A 26,002-nucleotide genomic window follows, 5' to 3' on the forward strand; every position below is an offset into this window, starting at 1 on the left:
CAAACAAACAAAAAAACGAAATCAATACAATTGGCCAAAAGAAAGAAAGCATATGATGCTCTTGACCATAGAAGTCATTACCTAAGTTGATAACAAGTAAGTAAATAACACTGAAATACAGCCAACTTCACTACCCACCAGAAAGTAAAGAGAACAGAGAAAGCCAAATGAACGGAGCAAACTTTGGTGCTTTGTTATTTGTTGCTTTGATTAGCACTAAGCTTGCTATGCTAGTCAAAAGACAGGAGCACCTGGGTGGCTCAGTAGGTTGAGCGTCTGACTCTTGATTTCAGCTCAGGTCATGGTCCCAGAGTTGTGGGATTGAGCCCCGTGTTGGGCTCAGTGCTGATGGCACAGAGCCTGCTTGGGATTCTCTTTCTCTCTTCCTCTGCTCGTGCTCTGTCTCTCTCTGTCTCTGTCTTTCTAAATAATGATAAATACTACTACTAATAAAAAAATAATAAAATTCTCATTCTTTACAAAAAAATAGAACTGGAAATTTAGATTATCACCGCACTAACATTTCCACTCATGTTAGCTTTGGTTCCAGTTTGGAGCTTTTAGGTCTCCTGTTTGCCTTTGTATTTAATGTTTGTAACCTTTTCTTTTCTTTTTTTTTTTTAACGTTTATTTATTTTTGAGACAGAGAGAGACAGAGCATGAACGGGGGAGGGTCAGAGAGAGAGGGAGACACAGAATCTGAAACAGGCTCCAGGCTCTGAGCTGTCAGCACAGAGCCTGACGCGGGGCTCGAACTCACATACTGCGAGATTGTGACCTGAGCCGAAGTCAGATGCTTAACCGACTGAGCCACCCAGGTGCCCCTGTAACCTTTTCTAATCATTATAAAATTAGATAGGTTTGGATGTTGTGAAATAACATTAATTTACGATTGTCTTTTACACTTTTACTCTGTCAACATTTTACGATTTGTAAAGTAAATAAGGAACTTATAAAAGCACCAGTGGGGCGGCATGAATTTTTGTTTTCCTGGAAAAAGAAAATCTTTATAATCTAAGACTACCTCAAGCAGTGTTTATGATAAGTTCTTGATAAAAGGAGTATAACAGCAATCCCCATACAATCTTTCTTAAGGCACCATGAATATACAGAATCAAAAACTTTCTGTTCTCTCCTTGTTTGGAAATTGTAAGCAGATCTTCCTCACTGAAAACGTTTCCATTGCTTGAGAGACTATATAGGACCATTTCAGTATTTTTAGCTTTCAGAGAGTTCACTTCTCAAGAAACATCTTGTCCCGAAGAAATGTTTGGAGATCCATGGCTGTGATATAAAAGGAAGTGCTGTGCAGTGAGAACACACTTTATGTTAACTCATCAGCTGGAAATGTCAGAAAACGTTCCTAAAAAAAGTGAACACTCCTGTTTTCTTTTTTTTTTTTAGTTTTTTTTTTTTTTTTGCCAGGGAGCTAGTGACCAGACACATCCATTCAAGCTGTATCATCAGGACTTTCACGCAGACACACACACACACAGACTCACATTTACCAACAAAGCTAATTGAAGATATAATCGCAGGACTAAATGTAATTTGCTATCTCCTTGCTAGTGTCAGCTAGTGGCCACTTTGCTACAGGCTATCATTTTTATTGCCAGTGGGAGTCAGTGATAGGCATAGAATTATTGCCCGATAATGACACCATTACTGTGTGTCACTACTGTATTTGGACTTGGGGCTATTTGTAACTTGTTTGATTCCCAGCACAGAGCTGTAACTGAACAGAATATTCTAAATGTGCACATTTGTTATCCAGATACCATAGATCAGGGTCAGCGGGGAAGCAACAGACAGTACATTCAGGGCTGCTGTAAGCTCACGTTGAGTTATGTCTGTGCACCCAACTCAACACCATTCACTCTTGGCATTTTCAGGTGGCACAGCGTCTGCACTGGTAATTTGTGTGTATTTGTGATCAAAAGTAGGTCCAGTAAGGGAAGCCATATGGTTTGTCGTTCAAGTCTGATGCATTTGTGAAGTAGCAGATGCAAAATCGAGCACACCTGGAATTCAGAGGCAGAAGCCCTGACAGAGCAATCTGTTGTAGAACACTATGTATGCTTGAGGATTTGTGGGGATGAAGTCCCTACAGAAAAAAATCTGCCTTGATGTAACCCACATCTTAATATATAATCTACAGTGGCTGTTGGGCTTTTTTTTTTTTTTTTTCATGGCTGGATACATTTACATTCACATTAGTTTTCTGTGACAATTGAATAACTAGGGCAGCAAACACTTCCTTTACTTGAAGGAATAAAAAGAGTAGGATGTATTGTAAGAAAATTCAGGCAGTGCCTTAGCTATATTGTTTTGCAGTGTAGAATCTTTGTGAATATAGGGAGTGCACTTACCTGTGATGAGTGGTGTGTGTGTGGTCATGGCTGAGTTGTGGAACTACATGTGGGTGGCTTCTTTTGCATTAATTTTGTGTTCTACTAGTAGTGGGAGTGCCTCTGGTCCAGAGGTAGACAGTGTCACAGAATGTCACATGGGTTGTGCATACTAGATTATTAAGGTCAAATATTATTGTATAAAGCAGGACTTAGGAGGGAATTGAACCAAGGCACAATCTGATTCTAGTGCATTTGGAAGTTAAAAATCCCTCTTCTCCCTCTGTTGTGTGTTCACATAGTAACTCTGAATAACTGACAATCAGGGGGATAGTATAGGCACAAACAGATGTAGAAGCTTCACTATGTAAGGATATATAGAAAAGACTCCTTTGGTTAGCATGGTATGTCAACATTTGAGCTGACACCTGAGGATACATTAACCCATCTTAGAAGAAACTTCAAGATATTTTTTGCCAGTAGGAAACAAGAGAACAACAAAAAAGAGCAAAGATAGCTGCAGTGGTCAAAAGATGTGCTTCTGTGTCCAGAAATTGTGTTAGTTTAGGGGAATGTCACTATGTAGATTAAGAAGAAATTTCAAGATTTGTCAAGTTTTATGTAGTTTAAAATGAGAATTATATTAAAGGAGAGTATCACTATCTTCAACTGATATCATATTCTAGTAGCACTTACACAAACTGAAAAAAAATGAACCAAGCAAATTTTGAAGTAAAAGTCAACAACGGGTTTCTTTCTTTCTTTCTTTCTTTCTTTCTTTCTTTCTTTCTTTCTTTCTTTCTTTCTTTCTTTCTTTCTTTCTCTTTCTTTCTTTCTTTCTTTCTTTCTTTCTTTCTTTCTTTCACGTGGAAATAACATATTAGAAAATTCTTAAAAATGGGGAGATGTTGAGAAAGCAGTGTGGGGTAGAGAGACAAATCTATACAGGTCATCTGGGCTGATAAGACTAAGGGATAAGACTAAGAGGTTGCTCAACTGTGGGAGGAAACCTGGTACTTTAACCCAAGTGTGAGGGCAGTCAGCAACAAGAAAGACACTGACCAAATGGAGCTAACTTCTTGATCAGAGTTGTCTGGTTGATGAAAGATACCTTCTTCCTGGTTGCCTTGGCCATAGGACATTTATCTTATGTTAATGGCATTATAATTAGGAAACAAACATGCCAATTTTTAAGAGGGTGGGGGCACCTAATTACCTCCACTTTGGGGAAATTCTGGGGGTAATTTGGGAGATTTTTGCCCCAGAAGGTATGTAATTGATGGAAAGAATATTAAGATAAATTAATGGGAATCCATGGACAAGAGGGCTTCCAGTGCTTTCTACTCCTACCCTACTAAATCTTATCATCTCAGTATTTTATATCCACCTAACTTTCCTGGTACTTACTATCATCATGGCAAAGAAATCAGAAACTCTGGACTGGGAAATGCAGAAGCTCATACTCTTGGGGTCCTGTGAAGGGTTTGGAAAAATCTAGGTAGTCACTGGTTGAGTTTCTCCCTCATCCTTGACATCACATCCATAACATCCCCCACAGCTCTGTGTCAGCTAGTTGATGCTCTTTTTTTCATGCTATTACACACTTGGAATGTAGTTACCAGGGCATATGTTTTGTTTCACTAGTAACTATGCCACGAAACACCGATCTATCTTGAGCAGCTACAAAGAGGATCAGGGTTATTTCAAAACAGTTTTTACTTATTTGATGTATTTGTCAAACACATATAGTGCTCAATATGTGCCAGGCACTGTTCTTAACACTTACCGATATTAACATATTGTCGTAGATATAATTAGATAGAAGATTCCTGGCGGGGTGTGGCAGAGTTTTTTTTGCCTTGGAAAATTCAGATTATTGAAAAAAATATTATGTGTGCATTGAAAGAGGTTCAAAATGTTAATTGGAGAAATCTGACCTAAAATCCACATTCATTCAGGGCTCCTTATGCGTGGTCCATGGTTCTCCGAGAAGTCCATGAATGGGCTTTCAGGACACTAGTTGTGAGTCTGCCTATAAAAGTCTGCCTATTCATTTTTTATGGAGGAAAGAGTGTATCTGCTTTATCAGATTTCCAAAGGCATCTGCAACTCTCAATGGCAGTGGTGGTTCACAATGTTTAGCTCCCATTAGCATCTCCTCCTTTTAAGTTCAGTCTTACACAGACAAATTGGAGAATTAAAATATTTACTGTGTATGCAGATGCAAATTGCTGATGTTGATGTGGAAGGATTTTAGTTAAACTTCCTCTCTAAAAATGCATCAAAGCCAGGAACAGCAAGAAAAAGACAAATAAAGGTGAATGCTGTAAAAAACCATCAACAGTGTGACGAGGATAAACAATCCCAAACTGCAAAACATGAAGCATAACCGTCAAATCCTTGATGCCTAGCTTGAGACCAGAGTGTTTGCTGGCATCTGGCACAAGTCTTCTGCAATCTGGAGAAAAGTGATTTCCACCAACGTGTCACTGTCCTGCATGGAAGTGGTAAACAAAGTATTCCTGATATCATGGAATTTACATGCTAGTGTGGGAAGACAGAAAATAAAGTGCTCAAGAAGATAATTTCTAATCGTGATAAATGCTCCAAAATAAAACAAGGTGATCTCTGTTGAGTATTTGAGGATCTATGGTCTTTGAGAGGGTGATATCTGAACTGAGACCTGACTGACAGCAAGACGACAGCCTGGCAAATATTTGGGGCCAGAGTTTTCCAGAAAGGGGGAAAAGTAAGTAAAAGGAATCTAAGGCAGGGGTGATCTTGGCAGGAATAAGGAATTATAAGAAGGTCATTATGTTTGGCTTCAGCCAGTGGAAGAAGTGGTAGGAAAATGTATATGTAAATGTTATAAACCATGATGAAATAATTAAATACCATTCATTATTATTATTGTTTTTAATCTGGAAATGGAAAGAATTAAAAGTGGACTAATTTCTTCATCTTTTGTAGCAAGGCATTTGTATGTACTTTTAAAGTTAACACATGTTGTTAAATAGCATAATGATTCCAACCTCTTAAAAATTTAGAACTAATTTCTTAATATTTAAATATTAATATCTCTGTGGTAAAGAAAATGTGAAAATAGTTCAGCATTTCCTTTAGTTACATTTTTTTCTTCTTCTGGTAAATTCAAAGAAAATTTAATAGTTTTTTTAAAAAGTAGCATTGGTGTAGTTGTAGTGTTGGGAAATTATTCTCCCCTTCCTTCCTTCCTTCCTTCCTTCCTTCCTTCCTTCCTTCCTTCCTCCTTTCTCTTATACAGATGGGATGTGCACAATATGTCTGAAATGATGTTCAGCAAATGGCAGTGATAAATATTTTCACTTATCTGTTTGTTTATTCTTAGTTTAACAACAGACATGAAATGTGATTCAATTAAAGGTATTCATATTAACATTTTGTGGGGTTTTTGCTTCTATAATTTTTGCTCTCACTTTGATTGGCCTAAGAGACTGAGTGATTTTGTGCTCATGTTTCTTTCTTTCTCTCTTCATTTTCTAGCATTTAAACATGTTACCTAAGATCTTTGATCATCTTTTGTAAATTGTAGCTTTCTTACATTTTTCAGAGACAGTGCAATATGAACAACTTTATCAAGATATTTCCTAGCCTTTTCCATACTCATGAATTGAACACTTTCCTTCAGCCCATCATATTAAATAGAATCTTATTATTTTTGCATTGATCTTTCGTATCTTTCTACTGGTGAGACCTATAAACTAATACCTATAATTTAATGATAAATTTTAGTAGCTAATGGCTGTTAATATGACAGGTTTAAAAATGACTCTTGCTGTTCATCAATTTTTCTTTGCTTATGGGAGTTTTGGAACTGCTAGTTTCTATTTTTGATATATTCTGTTTCATAATATTTTCGAGACAGTTGTACCCATTTATCTTTAGGTTTATACATAAACACATGTCTTAGAAAAAGCATTTTTGTCAGTAAATTAATTTTAAAAGGTTTGATCTAATTTATTCATTTTATATCACTTTTAATTAACTGGGTCCAAGATTGTTCCTTGAATTCAAAGACTAGGAAGTATGAATGCTGTGATAGATTGTAGTATTGTTTCCATTTCTTCACTTTCTTCATATTATAGGTATACACATACATGTTTTTTACTATGTATTATTATAGTACCTCACATAATCCATTAGGTAGAATTCCTTGTCCACTTAATTTTGGACCTGGCCATGTGACTTGCTTTGGCCAATGAAATGTAGAAGTAAGCTGAAACTTTAAATGTGTTTCCATTTGTTGCCATTTGGTTTAGTCTCTTGTGCTTTGCTGCCTGCCCCAGGTACTTCTTGCCTCAAAATGATGAGAAAAAAAACAAAAAAAAAAAGAACAGATCTGAACTTTACCTGCAGTTGGAGTCCAGTCAAACACAGAACAATTTAAGTGAGACCAGCCAAGGTCACCCAAACTCAGTTGGCACATAGGACCATAAATGAAAAGACACAAATGCTTATGGCTGTACGCCACAGAGAATTTAGAGGGTTTTGTTTTTGTTTTTGTTTTTGTTTTTTTTTCCTGCAGTATTAGTGCTGCAATGGGTGATGAGTCTGATCATTAAAAAAATTAGATATCTGGGGCACCTGGGTGGCTCAGTCGGTTAAGCCTCTGACTCTTGATTTCAGCTCAGGTCATGATCTCCCGGTATCCTGGTCATGGGTGCGAGCCCCACATTGGACTCTGCACTGGCAGTGTGGAACCTGCTTGGGATTCTCTCTCTCCCTCTCTCTCTGGCCCTCCCCTGCTTGTGCTCATTCTCCCTCTCTCTTTCTCTCTCAAAATAAATAAATAAACTTTTAAAAATTTTTAAAAAGCTAGATATCTTTACTTACATTTTAGTTCCCCCACACACACAGTTGAAACACTAAGATCTTCATTCATTAAATTGACTCTTGTATGAGATTCCAGTTGTGGTTCTGTGAGTTACTAGCTCTATGCCACTGAAAAAATTGTCTTGATCTCAGTGAGCCTAAGTTTTTTCTTTTGCAAAAGTTGGATAATAATATCTTCTCTAAAAAAATAATAATAATATCGTCTCTATAAGAGTAAAGATATATGTGAAATAATTTAACACAGATATAGATATTAAATAGGCATTTAACAAAACTGTCATTTAATGTTCACATTGGACTTATTTTTAACTGAGCATAATTTTTGAATGTACTACTCACCACTTTATAAGTTCTTACCTGGGATTTTTGAAAATTAATGCAAATCTCATTATACATATAACAATTTTAGGTTGAATAAACGCAGACTTCTGAAATAAATTTCACTAAATAAAAAGGCAGGCTTATTAGATCCTACGATTTTTATCATACCATCAGTAAATATTTATAAAATATTTGTAAGGCCTTTGTCAAGGTAGCAGCTCAGACAAGGAAATGCCAAGATACTTATTTTTGTGAATGACACTTCAGTCAAGATGAGACCACATGACATTTCAGATCAACCCACAGCCTATGGAAAACAAAGCCTCAGGAGAGTCACAGTAGAGAGAAAAAAAATGAGTCATGGATTCATTAAATGGAAGTTAAGTCTGAACCAAGATAACAAAATTATGCACAGATAAGAGCCAGTGACTACAAATAAACCATGCGTATGTGAGGTGGTTAGATACATGTTTCTGCCTAGAATGCCACCTATTTTCTGTGCTGTTGAGAAAAAGAGATTAAACTGAGTAAATATTAATCAGTAATGTCCAGAGTGACTGCTACACTTGATTTCAAAGGTGATAAGTCGTGTCCTGCATGTGTACCAGGTGACTCTTAAGTATCAGGCACTATTCCTATAAGGCTTGGTAAATTGGCGAATAAGACAGGATGGCTCTGCCGCCATGGAGTCCACAGTCTGGCATAAAGTTTGTGTTTAAAAAAAATTTTTTTTTCAGCATATTTCTTGAATCTACATAGCTCTTTCTCGCCTCTGATCAGAACCCTTGCACATGTTTGTGGCTGCTCTTACCTCTACCTGGAAGGCTCTTCTTTTGGCAGTCAACTAGATGCAATTACAAACTGCAGTTGTTATAAAGCAATGGAAATGAGTATAGAAATAAAGCGGTAACACGTATGCAGAAACTGGAAGGATGACAAGGAACGCGGCATCTGAGAAGGAGGGGAAGGAGCAGGACATCTCAGAGAAAAGGGAGCCTTGCCTCCCCTGGAAGTGAAAGGAAACCACTGTGGCTGGTGCATGAAGGGTAAAAGTGAGAGCCACAGCCAGGTCATGCTGGCTTGTGGGTAAGTGCATGTTCCTGAAAAGGGTAAGGATGTTATTGGAGGAGAAGTGAGAAGCTAAGGACGTTGTTTGAAAGGAAAGGAAAGGGGTATGCATCATTCGTTTCCACTTTAAAATCTTACTTTGTTTAAGTGGAGAATAGATTGGGTTTGGGGAAGAGAAAAAATGGGAGAAATCCAGATGACTGGTTAGTGGTGACCAGAAGTAGGTTGATGGTTACAGAAATAGAGGTGGGAATATTTGAGAGATATTTTGGACACAGAGACCCAGCACTTGATGATGGATTGGATGTTAGCAGTGACTTAGGGGGAAAACTTAAAGATGACTTCTAGGTTTCTACAAAGTTGAATAACAGTAGTCAAAGGAGATCACTTTGCAGGCCAGGCTGCTGGCTACAGACATGCTTAGATGACTGATCAGGAATAACATTGATTTAAAGAAGGGCTTTGATCATAAAAACTGAAGTACAGACAGAGCACAGTGGCAGGCGGGACTCAGAGAAGAGAGAGGCACAGACAGGCATAAGTCTAGACAGGTCATGTTCACAGGCTATTCTTAGTCTGGAGACCTGGTCCCACCACCATGTTTCAATACAACACTAGGCACCCAGCAAGGGTGGGAAGCAGCATCAAGGGAGCGAAAGACGTTGCAGAATCAAGCATGGATGAGAACAATTACTGGTTGCATGATCTTGTGTGAATTACTTGAATTACTTAACCTTTTAGAGCCTCCAATTCCTTATTTATAAAATAGGATGAAAATATTTACCTTGTATATTTGTTATGGAGATTAATTTGAGCAATGTTTACAAAATACCTTGCATATAGTAGATGCTTAAAAACGTAGTTCTCTTGGCCTCCCCACTGTGTAAATTAATTCATATCATTGAGAGAGCTCTCACTCATTCAGCTACGTGACTAATCAAATCCTGACACTAAAGGGCTTGGTTCTCGTCCAGCTTCCTTCAAGCTGTGGAGTGCGGAGTGGGGAGATAGGAAAAAGAAAGGAGGAAACTAAATATTATGGTATATTCTAAATCATATAGTGGAGTCTAAATCCCATTTCATTATATACCACATTACATGGTGTTAAATTCTTTAATTTTTATATCTTTGTAGCAACTTTGTGAGAACAGTATTCTTTGGTTTCTTTTGTAAATAAGGACTCTTGGGCAGAATTTGGGAGATCTGAGCGAGGTTACAGAGCTCCTGCCACAAGAGCCAGGATTGGAACGTGCTGAGTCTGAAGCTTGCACATTTCTCACTCTACATTGTGCAGCCTCTGCAAAGATCGGCCTTAACACAAGTCAAATTCCCAAAGGAGGAGACTTGTCATCTACACAATAGCTTTTTTTTTTTTTTTTTTTTCTTTTCCTGGGGTGGATAAGAGGGCTCTATTTGTGGGGAATAGTTTGGGAGGATTTACATCCTCTTTGAATTTGGAAGGGCTGAATCATTCATTCATGGAATTTAGTCATCCTTCTTTATTTTAGACAGGAGAGACTTCTGGGCCCCTGAAAAGTTGTTTGACACCCTAAGATCATTCAGCTGGTGACATTTTGGCATTTTAGCTATTTCAGTTCAATAGTCCTTCAGTGTTTCTCTGATGCCTCAGCCATTTCCTCCTTTGGCTTTTTTTTTTTTTTTTTTTTAATTTAATCCATGATTCAATCCTACTAGCAGCAATGGTGATTTTTTTTCTCAGTAATATGACCAGTAAGAGACACACACACATGCACGCATATCTCCCCTTAGATAGCTAATTGTCATCTCGATTTTGATATGATCAAAATAGAACTCTTAATTTCCCTGCCTCAAATCTGCCCACCTTCCCCTACGGTCTTCCCTTCTTAATAAATGGCAACTCTAGGACATGAACCTCAGCTATCTTCAACTTCTGCCTCTCTATGGAAATTGACACCTAGAGGTCTGTCAGTCCTGTCTTTGAACTGTTGCAAAGTGGAGGCACTGAAATCTCTCAGAAACATCTTTTGCCTGGGCTACTCTGATAACCTCCTGAATACTTCTCTCTCTCCTTCCTCCGGATTTCTTTGTTCCCATTCTTCTCAGAGGAGCCAGACCCGTCCATTCACAAGGGAAGAGGCAAAGTCTGGATGGTGGTTGCCCACACCCTGCTTGATCCAAACTCTGATGACATCATCGCTGACTTTTCTCTCACACCCTCTTTGCTCTAGCACACCAACCACTTTAATACCTCCAACATGCTAACAAACTGCCATCTCAGGGCTTTTCTACTTGCTAATCTTTCTGCGTAGAATTCTCTTCTCCGAGATAGACAAGTAGCTTCTTTCTACACCTTGACATTTCTGCTAAAATAATCACCTTGTCACAAAGTCTTTCTTGACCACTCACTATAAAATGGCAACCCTATCCCCGTACTTCAGCTCTCTTTCCTCCATAGCACTGATCACAGCTTAATACTGTATAAGTTTGCTTATTGTTTTCCTCACAACACCCTCCATCTTGCTTTGCATGTATGGTCCATGAGGACAGAGTTTTTTCTCAGATTTGCTTACCGTTGGAATCATGTTTGGCTTGAGCCAGGAATTCAGTTCATATGGGTTGAATGAATAAATTGATGTTAATATTTATGATAGAAATTGTCATTCTTGTAGACTGAGTCAAAGTTCTTAAGTATATTCATTTTAACTATTTTTTTTCTCTGATTGCTCTTCCACCCCTGACCCCTGGCTTTATTACAATTAACTGTGGCTTTGGTAAGAAATACTCTCAATTTTGGGGAATAGCAATTTCAACAGTAAAACATTAGTATTGAATGGATAATATGAACAAGTCATTTCTGGAAAAATATTGTGAAATAAAATACATCTCCTTAGAGCACATTTCCTTGGTGTAGAATATTTCCTTATTCCCATGCAACACTAGATTCTGCTGCATGTATTTGCTTTAGAATTTCATGTTTATTATATTTGGGAAGCCAGAACTGAATAAAAATGAAAACCTTTTCTAATGCTATCAACAGATATGTTATCAAGAATTTTTAATCTATTTTTAGTAAGTTTAATGTGTAGTAGACCGTTCTTTTTTTTTCTTCCTGATTTAATTCCCATTGACCATCATTTGTGCTGCAAAGATGAAGCTCTATACTTTAGCTTGTCTTTCAGACAAACTAAGACTGTTGTATTGAATTCCGAAGCATGTGTACTTGGAATTGGAAGTCCACTGTCAGTGGAGAGAACCTGTGGTAGCCGTCTCTCACCTCCTCTTCTGTGATGTGATACAGCTAATCCCAGCCAAACTACTTGAAATGCTTGTTACTGCTGCAATCTCAATGAATTTAGAGTGGTAATCAATTAACAGTAAATAGGTTTCTTTGTCAATTTGGAAGCATCCCAATGAAGGTAAAGAGAAAGTGGAATAAGGTGATAAATAATTTATAGCTGGAGAGAATCCTTAATTCCTTCAGCCCACTCATAGGTTCTAAATTATTTTTTAGGGGTAACATGAGACCAATAACCAGAAACCTGGGACACAAATTAACTGTTTAAGAAAGAGATTTTTAAACTGAGGGATGTGCCGGTTTTGCTGCTTACCCCTGGATTTTATACAAATGATGCAATTGCAAAAGGGCCACTTGTCTGTGACCCTCCTGAGGTCTCTTTTTGCCATTTCTCTTGTTATCTTGATTTTCCTCTTGATCTCTCCTCCAGGATTATTTTCAGACTTGCTTGCATCTCATTTTGTACCAGTAAAGTGCATGTGTTAGTGCACACACGCACGATTGCTGTTTTTATCCTCCTCTGGTAACTCTTTTTCTGTGTCTCTCAGGGTCTCATCTTGGCTAGGCTTTCCTTTTATTTGTATCTTGACAGCTTGGAGGTGGTTATTAGGACATTTAGAGCTCTGAGGCTTGGATGCCCAGCATGGATGTAATTCCCCATTCGTTACCTGTCTTCCTTCCCCTGCTCTGCCTAGGTATGGGTAATAAAGGCCTGTCTTCCCAGGCTCAATTCCTAGGCCGAAGGGGAATGGGTAGTAATGTTTCAGCAGCTCCTTCCTCCCCGGTGACATCTGGGGATAGTGAATTCACAATGCAGTTTTCCCACCCTCATGATGCACTAATAAAGTCAGGCTGCTGACAAGGAGTTCTGGCTTCCTGGTGTTCTCCTTAATCTTCTGCCCCAGTGCCTAAGTCTAGAGGCTAGCCCTAACTGTTGACTATGGCTCTGGGTCACCCTTTTAGATCCTGGCAGCCCCTTAACAGGGTTTGCATCCCACTTTTGGTTATTTTTGTTTTACATTGTCTTATGTGGACTTCCCTTATCTGGAGCTCTTATATACATCATATTGAGAACTGCCCCCACCTTGAACTTCCTCACTCCACCTTTAGAGTTTGACCTCTATACCAAGTTGAAAAATGAGAACTCCCTGGTCCAACTGAACTTGGTGATTTTGTATTCTAGAAGAGGGACAGCTCTTTCGTTTTTTCTAGATCTACTCATTCTATGCTAGTTTTAGTGATCTGAGAGCTTTGGGGATTTGGGAGTGGGATTAGGTTTCCATGCTAGTGCATGTCCAATAAAAAAATCACCACCACCCCTAGAAACAGAAGTAGATTCATGTGAAGCTAAAGAATCTTAAGTTTCCAGGTCTTCGTTTGCGTGGGCCCCTTCCGATGCCCTGGCAGGGGCTTCAGTAATGTGTTCACAGAGACATATGATTTTGTAAATTTGCAAAAGTAAGATATTTTAACTGCAACCAATGATACCCATTGTGTCATTTCACTCCATCTTCCAATCTGTCGTATTTCTACTCATGTCGCAGTGGGCCAGGACGTATTTTTGATCTGGCTAAGTAGAATGTGAGTGAGATACATTTAGTTGCAGTTTACTGGCACAGATTTATGTGCATAGCAATTACTTCTATGAGTAAGCCATGGCTAGTAGGCAGCCTTGAAGGTGCAAAGCTCAGATATCCCTTCAAGAGAACCTGTTGCCTTCCTCCAGCCTCCGCACCTTCAGCATCACACCAAAACCGTGCTTTCCCAGGGCTGCCCTAGCCAATGAGTCTGCACGGTCTGAGTTCTAGAGCCGGCCCATTTCTGCCCATTGCAGAATAAGCTGTCTTTGCCCTGGAGCCTCGACTTTCTCAGAGCTGACCTGCAGCCAGTTCTCCTCCATTCTGTCTTTCTTTCTGCAGGTGTCAGGTCCTCCTCACATTCGAAGGTTCTATCTTCTGTCCTTTCTCTTTTTTATCTTCTATGGGCATTCTCCCTCAAGAAATCTCTTGTACATCGAATTTCAACCTGGTGTCCACCTCAGAGGACACGAACTGACACCGTTAAAGATTTCACAGGTGAGTTTGTGTCAGCTCTTTCTTTAAACTGAAGTTTGGCTAATGGGTCTGATGCTCATGATCTTCACCCACATCATATTGCCTTTTTATATGCCTAGTGCTCCATCAACCAATCTTTGACTCCTTAACCCGAATTTCAGGTTGCGGCCATCTAGTTTTAGTCACTTGCCAGCACCTTGCAATATTTTCCACCTCCCCTCCTGACTTCAGAGCGTTTTTGCCAATGTTCTCATGCACTACCACCCTGCCTACATACCACACGCTACCCATACAGATTCTCTCATTCCTAGGGCAAACCTTTGCTTATTATCTTTTCCCTGTCTGAAATACCTTTTGCCCCAACTAGACGTAGGCATATTTCTTATTAATTATTTTGCTGATATGACATTGACAACAGAAACATAAAACTTATAATATGCCATACCAATGAGGGCATCTGTGATAAACTAGTAAATAAGCATCATTAATTCAAAAAAGCATGTAAGATTAATCATTGTTCCAGAAAACTTGGAATGTCCTGAAATATTATAGGCTATTTATGAAGGAAACTTGATATTTTCTCAAATTTGACAATTATAAAATTAACTATTACCAAATGAGTCGTGAAGCTTATAGAAACTTTTCCAAAATGCTATTATTATTATTTATTTATTTATTTATTTATTTATTTATTTATTTTTACTGAATCATACTAGAGAAAAGACTTACTTATTATCTATTTTCTATTGAATTGTGTTGTCCCCAAATTTCATATGTTGAAGCCCTAACCATCAATATGACTGTATTTGGATATAGGGCCTATGGGAAGGCAAATAAAATAAAAATGGGGTCATAAGAATGGGTTGGTAGGATTTGCATCCTCATGAGAGGAGATATCACAGAGCTTGCTCTCTTTCTCTTGTTTCCTATCCTGCCTCTCAGCCATGTAAGGACACAGTGAAAAGGCAGCTAGCTGAAAGCCAGGCAAAGGGCTCTCACCAGAAACCAAGCCCTGTCAGAACCTTGATTTTGGGCTTTATAGTCTCCAGAACTGTGCGAAAATTTCTGTTGTTTAAGCCACTCCGTCTAAAGCATTTTGTTAAGGCAGCCCAAGTTGACTAAGGCACTATCTTTCCCTTCTTTCTACAGATCAGTGATTTTCAACTGGGTGTGATATTTTTCCTCACAGGGAATATTTGACAGTGTCTGGAGACATTTTTGATGGTCACAACTGGGGGGATGCTACTGGCATCTAGTGGGTAGAGGCCAGAGATGCTGCAAAAATACCCATAATTCATAGGGCAGGCTGTCTCCTCTTCCCCCCTTCCCCCAGCAGCTCCCACCAAAGAATTACCTGGCGCAAAATGGCAATAGTGCAAAGATTGCAAAGCCTGATAAACCATGCTATAGAAAATCATATAAAATCATGTCTTATGAAGAGGTGATTAAAAAGGATATAGCCAAAGGAACATGGAAAAAGGTATTATAGGAAGATGTTAAGTGGGTAATAAATATATTTTCTAGGTTTTGTTTGTGATGTTTTCATATTTTTAAAACTTATAATTTATACATTCTTCTTTTCCTGAGTAAAAATTTAGTTCTAAACCTGATTTGGTACTCTTTTTTATAAGACATTCCTCAAAATTTTATAATTTTCAGCTCCCCAAATCCTGAATTCACCCAGTTTAGAATTATGATTAAACACTTATATACAACACTAGTAAATTTTTATTTCATTATGACTCTGGACCTCAACATTATAATTTTATTTTTTTGAGTATAGTCTGACCATCTAAAAATGCTTAGTAAAGTTTAAGGTAAAAGAACATTTTTATAAGTGGAATAAATGCTGTCATTATTGTATATGTAGGCAAGAGATTTGGCCTTTTGCACTAAATCCTCTTTGCCCTTTGCAGAAGATTTTCCTAAGCTGTTAAATAATAGAGCATTCATGCAGTGTATCTTGGGGTCTCTTCTTTAGTGGTGTATGTTCACATGGGAGTCGTCCGTAACTCACCCACATCTTTCACCCCAGTCCTGAAAATTAATTAACACATCATGCCAGTTTTGAAATTTCTCACATATTTCTCGTGATCTCATTATTTTATTTAGGGCCTCCTTCATGCTTCCATTGGACAGCTGAACGGTTTCCTTTGTGGATCACCCAATTCTACTTCATAGTCTACACAGGTACCAAGATGGTCTATGACCAATCTTTCTATCAAGGTCATCTATCCATCTGAGCATTGTCATTGTATGTTTAAAACCATTCAATGATTTTCCATTTGTATTTCTGTTTGTATCAGAACTTGTTCTTCAGAAGAAATCTCCAGCAGAAGCCCAATGAATGACATTGATCCAACTGCATCAGGTAAAGGGCCAGAGCCTCCCCTCCTTAAACCATCTTTTACCCCATATCCTTCTCTGTGGTCCCTGGGGCACCTTCATGGTACACATGTATGACTGGAATGACAGTAATAATTTATCATGCAAACAAGCATACTTCTGAGAGTGAATGGTAAGATGATTGCTAGTTATGCTGGGATAATAGGTGAAAAGTGAGGCTGTCCTGGGCATACTGGAATGTATGAATGCTTCCAATGTTTATTAAAATATAATTTGCAGATCTCATCTGCAAATCAATCCAATCAACTTGGCTTGCAGATTTCTGGGCCACAATCTGTATCCAGAGAATCATAATCTTGAGCACACGGGAAGTGCACAGGGTGGCTCTAGAAGGACAGTTGCTACTGCTCTATAGCAACCTCAGACTGATTTGCTAACCCTTTCTGGCTGTCCCAACCATGTCCTTTGTTCTCCAAACACCACTGATTGTAGAGATTGTCTTTGTGTACATTGCTTTTTCTTTCTGGACAGCTTTCGTTTTCTATTTCAGAGACTGTCAACCTCTCTGGGACCCATTTCTGTGCCCCTCAGGCAGAGTTGAGTGCATTCCTCTATCGTCCAACAGAACATAATGCATTTTATTGCTGACCTTATCTTAATGGATTATTGTTACACTATTTTATGTATCTTTTTTTTTTTCATTAAATTGTGAGCTTCTCAAGGGTAGGGGCAATGTCTTACTAATTTCAGAACATATCCCAATAACTTGGCACATAATAATTGCTCAGTAAGTGGTTGATGAATAAATACGTTTAACCTCCAACTATCCAACAATTTATTTTTACTGAGTGATTATATTATTATGTTGTTTAGAAAAGTATTTAAATGAATGTATGGACATTAACGTTTTAAATCCAATAAATATGTTTGAACGTCTTATCATAAGGCATTTTTGAATCGGAAGGGGTGTAGAAATCCCTTAGATTTCTACATTTTACAGATGAGAAACTGGGGCTCAGAGCAACACATCAAAAATAGAGCAAAGATGCATCTCTAGATCTGAGGTGACAACAAAAGGCTATGTTCCTTACACTTTTTAAATCCCTTCCCTAAGAGGTAATGCCTGGCACAAATACTGGGGCTACGTACTGAATAACATTATTACGTCATAATGTTATTGGTCGGATTCCTTAGGAAGAAGAGTCTGAGATGGAATTTAGCTGGCAGGATGTTTATTAAGGAGCACCTTCTAGATGAACACCTGTGAAATGGAAGGGGAAAAAAGCAGGACTGGGCAGAGAAAGAGGTTGAGCTTCAATACGGTCCTAATGGTGGCCTCTGTTGATCCCAAAAGAGCTCCAGAGCCAGAATAGCCCTTCGTGTGGTCCTTAGCTGAGTTAGGATGGCCAGCACTTCATATCCCTGTGTTGAATGAGGGCCACTCTAGAAAAGGTGTGACCTTGGATGAGGCACTTCTCTGCATTTGCAGTAATTCCTCATAGGCTGAGAGTCAAGGGCTGTCTACTGGTAGCACTCCTAGCATCTGGGCATCAAGCTGTTCCTTGAAGGGAGAATCTAGGCAACAGAGCACAGTGTTTCCACAGTAAGCTTTCCTAAGGACAGATTTTTATATGGATACAGGTGAGGATTCAGGTCTGAATCAGGTAAACAAACTCAGTTAACAGAGGAGCTGGGGTTGTCAGTTGGGTCTCAGTTCACAATGCAGTTGTGTGTATAGTGATACATAGTAGCAAATTTATGAGAGGCCTCTGAAATTCTGAAATTCTTGCTGTGATCTTTTAGAGATTTTCTTTGTCTGGGGCGCCTGGGTGGCTGGGTCCGTTGGGTGTCTGACTTCGGCTCAGGTCATGATCTCAGGGTCCATGAGTTCGAGCCCCGCGTCGGGCTCTGTGCTGACAGCTCAGAGCCTGGAGCCAGTTTCAGATTCTGTGTCTCCCTCTCTCTCTGACCCTCCCCCATTCATGCTCTGTCTCTCTCTGTCTCAAAAATAAATAAACGTTAAAAAAAAATAGAGATTTTCTTTGTTAATATGTTGGAATATATGTAGAATTTTAGCGAATTCCTTTTAGCATGTATTGCTGAAAGTTTTTTCTTTTCAATTATTATTTGATATCTTAACAAACTTCTTAATATAAAATAAGCTTTTCTTATATTACAAAAATGAATCTTGCAGTCATAGTGAAAATTTTGAAAATATGTTGAAATAGATTTCCTAATATTTTACTTAAAATTTTCTTTTTTTAAAAAAAAAAAAAATTAATGCTTATTTATTTTTGAGACAGAGAGAGACAGAGCATGAATGGGGGAGGGTCAGAGAGAGAGGGAGACACAGAATCTGAAGCAGGCTCCAGGCTCTGAGCTGTCAGCACAGAGCCCGGCATGGGGCTCAATCTCACGGCCCGCAAGATTGTGACCTGAGCTGAAGTTGGACACTTAACCGACCGAGCCACCCAGGCACCCCTTATTTAAAATTTTCAAATGCATATGTATATGTGAAGTTGGCCTGAATTCCTATTTTTCCTATTTTTATATTTAGATATTAAGATTATGCAAAAAATTATAAAATAAGCTGAAAAGCTAATCATGTATTTTTATTCTATACAGAAGGATTTATACAGTATGATACTTTATTATTTTAATTTGGTACATTTTTGCAAAATGATTCGCTGATTAACTTTTAAATTCTTCCCATGATTTCTGAGTCTTCTGGGTCGATTTCACTAACTGCATTTCCTAGGAAAAAATGTATAGTATGTTGATATTTTTAGAGTGTTAGCATAGGCTGATATATAGTATTATTTTTAATCACCTCTGTACTGTACCATATGCCCTTTCTCATTCTAAATTTCTGTATTCGGATTTTATTTTAAATTACTCTTTTTTGGAAAATAGTTATTTAGATTGATTTCTTTTATGTTCAAAGAACTGCTTCTTACATTAATTCTACTTTTTAATTTTTATTTTAAATTGTTAATTTATACATTTAAAAAAGAAGTAGTTTCTTCTGATTTTCTTAACATTGCTTTGTTGTACCTCCTTTCCAATTTGTGTAATTCAAGATTCAGTTAGCCTTTTTCTCCTTTTTTTGTACACAATTGTTCATATTTATTCATAACAGCAAAAAAAGAAAAAAAGGAAACAATCAAAATGTTCATCAATAGGCACATGGCTAAACAGATTCTGGTGCATCGACACCATGAAACAGCACCCAGAAGAAAAAAAAGGAATGGACTATTGATACATGTAAAGACCTGGATAGATCTTGAGATAATTATGCCAAGTAAAAAAAAGTCAACCTACTGTATGATTACATAACATTCTCAGAATAACTAAATTATAGAGATGGAAAACAGATTAGTGGTTGCCAAGGGGTGAGGGATGGTGGCAGAAAGGGGAATGGGCGTGACCAAAAAGAGGTAGAAGGAGGGAGATCTTTGTAGTAGGAATAATTCTGTATCTTGGAATGTATGTAGGAATAATTCTGTATCTTGATTGTTGTAGCAGTTACACAAATCTACACATGTGATAATATAACAATATAACTACATATATTCATTGCCTCAATGTAATTTCCTGGTTTTGATCGTGTGCTATAACTAGGGACAGCATACCTTTGAGGGAAATGGAGTGAAAGATACATGGGACCTCTTTTTACTATCTTTGCCACTTCATGGAATCCATAACTCTTCTTTGTAAATAATAAAAGCATTTTCAATCAAGATGAATGGTTCTTTTCAGTAACATTGACCACTTTCCAGGTGTTTGGTATGCAGTTTTATCCTTAGTGCAGTTTTATCCTTTAAAACCTTGATGCAATTGTTATTCTAATATTTTAACATAAGCTATTTATGAGGTTAATATAAATTTTCAAACATTTGAAATTTTTTGTTTAATGTTTTGACATTAATTTGTAGGGTTGTCATTATTGTTGTTTTTGAATTGGTTTCAAAGAATGTATACCGTAGAATTTCTGAAGTTTTCTTTTAATTTATTTATACTTTTTAAAAAGGGTCTCATATGTACTATCTTTGCAAAAGTTCCATGAAAAACTTTTTGCAAAAGTTTCCACTTGAGAAAGAAGTGCATTATTTCTGTTTTCTATATACAGTTCAATATAAATATGTTAAATAATATTATTAAATATTTAGGATTTATTAAATAATTTTTAATCTTATTTACTTTTTAAAGCCTATAAATGTTTTATTAAAATATGTACCTCCTACTGTATTTCTATTATTTCTTTTTGTATTTTTAACAGTTTTTGCTTCCTGTATTTTATATTATGAAGTATAATTGCTTGACTCTAGTATCATTATTATAGATTGTATCTTCATACAAAAATAAAATATTGCATATTTAATTTTTGTTGAAATCTACTTTTTTGTTATTAATATAATTTGGCAATTTCTTTTTCCTTGGGTTTAATTGCTGCATTTTGTCCAAATATTTACTTGTAATTTTTTTGTCATTTTGCTTTAGGGAGGCTAGCTTTTGTTTTGTAGTCAAGTCTAAGGGTTTTTAGCATAGGTGTTTATTTTTATAAATGTTATGTTTGATTTCATTTTGTTATATTGTTTGGAGGTTTCTGTAAATTCTATTTTGATGTTTGCATGCTTTGCCTTTTTAAAGACTATTCTTTGCTCTTTCTTTGTTCAATTTTTTTTTTTTTTGGCTTAACAATTTTCAAGAACCCTTCCCCACCCCTGATTTACATTTGAATGTTTAGTTATTTTTGAGAGAGAGAGAGAGTGAGTCAGAGAGGGGCAGAGAGAGAGAGTGGGGTAGAAGATCTGAAGCAGGCTCTACTCTGACAGTAGAAAGCCTGATGTGGGGCTTGAACTCATGAAACTTGATGAGATCATGCTCTGAACCCAAGTCAGACCCTCAACTGACTGAGCCACCCAGGTGCCCCCGTAAACAGTATTTTAGAGGTTACTTTTAAAATTTAAAATTAAAAAATGGGGGGGTAGGGGTGCCTGGGTGGCTTAGTCAAGCATTCAACTCTTGATTTTGGCTCAGATCATATCTCCCGGTTTGTGAGTTTGAGTCTCATGCTGGGCTCCATGCTGACAGCTCGGAGCCTGCTTGGGATTCTCTGTCTCCCTCTCTCTCTGCCCCTCCCTTGCTCATCTCTCTCTCTCTCTCTCTCAAAATAAATAAACAAAAAAATTTAAATAGCCTATCTGAACATGTATTTTGCTGATCATCAATGTCATGAACTAGAAGCTGCTGCTACTCAGCTGCACTAAGTACCCATTTTTATTTACCTGTTTTTTTCATATAATATGGGGTTTTTGGGTAGATATTATTATTAAATTATTACATATTAGCATTAATAAGCTATTCTTTCCCAATCATTGTTCATATTTTATTTTTGTTTCACAATTATTATTATATTTAAGTGAATTCAGTGCTTGGTGTGCATCTTTTTATACTACAGATTCACTTCTTGGTCTCTTTTTGATTGATCTTTTGAACAGTTTAAAGTTTCAGGAAGAACTTTGGAAGACATCCTTTGTGAGCCTCTGCATTACTAGGGATGATTTCTCTTGTGTGTTTTTTGTTTTTTTACTTGAATTATAACTTGGCTGAACATAGGGTTTGGTGGTAACTCTTTCTTTTCCAAAACATTTTTAAGTGTTTGTTTTGTTTTTTACCTTTCCTTTAATGGCTTTTAATGTTCTATAGAAGCCAGCTTCACAGGTTTTCTTCTGAGAGAGATAATTCTTGTGGGTTCCTCCCCTAGCCTCAGGGATACAGGATTTGCTCCCTTTTTCTTGAAATTCACAACTTCAGAACGTGATCGAGAAAGGTAAGACCTCGGATCATTCTTGAGATGTTTTCTAGGTACCCTCACAAACTTAGGAAACATTAGGAATGTTTTCATCTATTGGTAAAACATGAGAACATTTTATCGTGTTAGAAAAGCTTTACCTTTATACCGTTTGTTATTTATTGTCGTATTTGGGTTTTTTCTTTTCTTTTTTTTTTTAATTTTATTTTCCAGGAAATCAGTTATCCATTTCTTAATCTTTATTTCCTGTCTTCTACTTTAATCATCTTTAATCACACAATTTTTCTTTTCTCGTCTTTCTGTTGGAGGAGGTCACGGAGAGGACGTGACCGCCAATTGACGCCGAGGCTGAATCCGGGCAATCAGAGCTCAATCCGGGCACTCAGAGCCCCCTCACCGCTTCCGGTTCTCGTTCTTGAAATGTTCGCGGATCCGCCCGCGCGCGGGCGGCTGTAGGGCTCCTGGTTCCTACAATGGGAAGTGTTTTCAAGGACAGTCTTGAAAGAGCAAGGTGTCGTTGAGACTATCAGGATGTGTACGTGACGAACCCGTTAAAGTCTCTGTATAATCTTTTAAGAATCTGACTGGCAGGTGCGGCGTCGCCTCGTCTTCCGGTTGCCCAAGACAAGCCTGCAAAGTGAGTAAGTTCCCTCGCTTATCACATCCGCTACCTACTGGTCTGGAGTGGCCTGCCTGTTTCTTCCATCCCTCCTTGCCATACCTGTATGGGCCAGTTTTCCAAGGAACACCTTTGGCATTTTTAAAGTGCTTAATTTTGTTGCCTATTGGACTGATTTTATTTGCTGTATTCTAACATCTTGCTCATCTTTTTATCCTGAGATTGTCTTGCTCTTCATAAAGATATATTGAGTGATTTAATTTATTGCAATTCTATATTATAGCCTTAAAAAAAAATCCAGTTCCCCAATCCAGTCAGTTCCCTTTATATCTAGATGTTAACATGAGATCATTTCATAAAGTCCATGTATCTTTCCTTCAATGTCATTGGTAATAAAAATCAGGTTCCTGCAAAAATATAAGATATATTTTACCATTTCCCATAGTAGATATTCTTTCAAAAGTATGTTTTTCTTTTGCATTTTTATGGCTTATGTTCGCTCCCTTTTAGTTTTTTCTTTTTTAATTTTTAATGTTTATTTATTTTGGAGAGAGTGCACACACGCGTATAAGTGGGGGAGGGGCAGGGAGCGAGGGAGACGCGGAATACGAAGCAGGCTCCAGGTTCTGAGCTGTCAGCATAGAGCAGGATGCTGGCTCTAATTTATGAAGTAGGAGATCACGACCTGAGCCAAGTCCGATACTTAACCGACTGAGCCACCCAGGTACCCTTATGACCTCTCTCTTGTTAAAGTGCGGACTACTTTTATGAGTACCATGCTTATTTTTGTTTGGTTTTGCTCTTTTCTTTACCTGAATGAACAGAGTATATCCTACTATGATATTTACCTGCAAACAGTGTTGGTGGTTTCTCATGGGTTAGCCTCACTGTCCACTTGACAGCTTTTGTAGCTGTCTCAGATTTTTAAGCTGGAGATAAGTGTTGTTGGTGTTGAGTATCTCAAATTCCTGGTGTTTGGAGGCCCTTTCTATAATAAGATTCAGCTGGCGTTGAAGGGCTCTATTCCTGGTCCAGCTGCATTACATTGCAGAGTTGGGGAGTAAATTCCTGAGTAATTGAAGCGCTCTTTAATTCTTCCTTTCACAAAGACAGTAAATAAGTAATCAACAGCCTGCTCACTGCTCCCAGATCTCCCAAGTTAGACCTTCTCTACAGATGCATTAATACCAGTGGAGGTAAAGCATCACATTTTGATAAACCTTTCATCCCAGCCACAGTTTTTATATTTCTTGGAATTATCTTGCAGTGGGCAGAAAAAGTACTATTTTCATATGGGTGTTGATCGCAGGAACATAGGGGGATGTTGGCAACATGACTCTGGCTACATCATAAAGCAAGCTGCAAGTACATAGATGGAGTCTTCCCTTTATTCCTTAGGAATGTCTCCAAGACCCGGACAGAGGTCAAACGCTAGTAAGCTTGGTTGGTACTAGCCTTAGCGCTGAAGCCTGCCAGTATTAATCCTTTCGTTTCTGACTCATGGGGAGATTTGGGAGATCCCAAGTGTGTGACTCAAGGAACTAAACAAGTGGCAGTTATTCAAACAGCTGAGAAATGTTGCAATATTTTACTCTTATAGCCATAGCAGTATAGGCATCTCCCTTATATCTCCTGCCCCCAACCTACCATTTTTCTTTAGAAAGATTCCTTGTTTAGTTACAATTAGTTACAATTACAATTGGGGTCATTAATTATTTCTAGTTTCTAATGGGAATAAAACTTTGTATCACTTTTTGAGTTTTTAGGAGTACTTCATTGTGGGATACTATGAGGAAGCTGTCATGAAGTATGACTATTTAATTTGTTTCACAAAGAAGGGAATAGAAACTCAAGAACTTTGTCTAAATTAACATGGCCCCTGAGGAGAATCCTTATTTCATTTATTCTTCTGCTCCTGCCATATTCAAATTTTGTATCATATACTTTCCTATATGCAGCTGATCCTATAAGAAATAGAACTGTTGCCAAAGAAACTTTGGTTAGGAACTATGGATTTGAATCTCATCTTTGTTACTTACTTGACTGTTTGATCTTAAATGATGCAAGCTCTCCGAATGTAGTTTCGTTCACCTGTGAAGTGTTCTGTCTGGAAGATCAAATAAAATGAAGGGTATGAGAAAACTTTGTCCTATCATTGCAATGTTAGTTGTCTGTGAACATGTGAATGTTTTATATTTTCTGTGTGGTTTAAACATCCCTGTTATTTGTTTGATAACCATTTAAAGAATAGTGCGTTGTGCATGATAGATATGTTATACGCATTTGTTCACTTAGTGAGTCCATTCGTGGCTTGTCAGTCTGCTTTTAAATGACTGGAATGAACTTATTTTCCCTTGATTTTCAGATAAGTTCTATAAAATCCAGAAAGAAATATTTAAATTGAGTTTTCACAACTGTATGTATTTAAGTAATGTTAGTGCCCTAAAATTATTGTTTATTTCTTATCTTTTACTGTGAGCATCATTATTTGAAGTAGTCTATGCTTATTATACTATTTTATACTTATTACACTTATTGCTTGTCTTATTACTGTTAAATGGCAAGTTTCTTTTACTGTAAATTTTCATTTCCTTCCTTTACTGCAGCTTAAAAATATAGGCATTCTTGAATATAATGAGGGAGAAAAGTATCTTTTATAAAATGCCCAAACGTTCTTTCTTTCTTAAGCATGTGGTTTCCTTTTTGGTGCAAAAAGAGAAAACTTACTGGTTTCTTTAATAAACCAGGGAAGCATGTTCATAGTGGAAGAGCTGCGACTCTAGATCCCTTCCTCCCTGGTGATTTCCCACTGGTTTCTGTTGTCTCAGCTCTCACTCTGGGGTGTTTTTCTCCTCTTTTCGTTCAGGCCCCAAAGTGGGCACTGAGCATTCATTTCATTCTGTGTAAGCTTAGTTGAGGGCACTCTGAACATTTTACCAGACTTTATAAATGTGCAGGGATACAGTAGGAGACCTGGGACACTGGCTTGATAGTTCCGGTTGCACTCCATGTGGGCTCTCTTTCATGGGCCCTATGCTGGGTCCATGCCTCGCCCTAGGCTTGCTGTGCTCACCAGCCCCGGGCGTCCTGACCGTATGGCTTCAATCTATATATATCAGAATGTTTCAGTCCTTTCTAAGTAGGAAGACTATACAATTTATCATCTAGACCAGGGCATTTATGAGAATAAAATGTTGGTGCTGTAAATAATTTCACTAGGATAAGAAGAATAACTGTCCTAAGAAAACTGGGATATATAGTTTCCAGAATGATGAGAGAATC

General features: G+C 37.7%; 1 long non-coding RNA gene across 6 annotated transcripts in view; it reads left to right on the top strand.

Annotated features, from left to right (window-relative positions):
* The window catches only part of LOC109247152 (uncharacterized), a 156,762-nt gene extending 138,394 nt beyond the window's left edge, over positions 1-18,368 (top strand). Inside the window, exons 7-10 of one of the 6 annotated variants that reach the window (XR_008420878.1) lie at positions 13,806-13,961; positions 16,053-16,130; positions 16,247-16,311; positions 16,837-18,368. This is a non-coding gene — a long non-coding RNA (uncharacterized LOC109247152). The remainder of the gene's footprint in view (positions 1-13,805; positions 13,962-16,052; positions 16,131-16,246; positions 16,312-16,836) is intronic. The other 5 variants (XR_008420879.1, XR_008420873.1, XR_008420876.1 and 2 more) reach the window with 5 other exon arrangements.
* The last annotated feature ends 7,634 nt before the right edge of the window (positions 18,369-26,002 follow it).

Source organism: Panthera pardus, unplaced genomic scaffold (genome assembly GCF_024362965.1).
Source record: "Panthera pardus isolate Hobbes unplaced genomic scaffold, ASM2436296v1 HiC_scaffold_1, whole genome shotgun sequence".
NCBI classification, from domain to species: domain Eukaryota; kingdom Metazoa; phylum Chordata; class Mammalia; order Carnivora; family Felidae; genus Panthera; species Panthera pardus.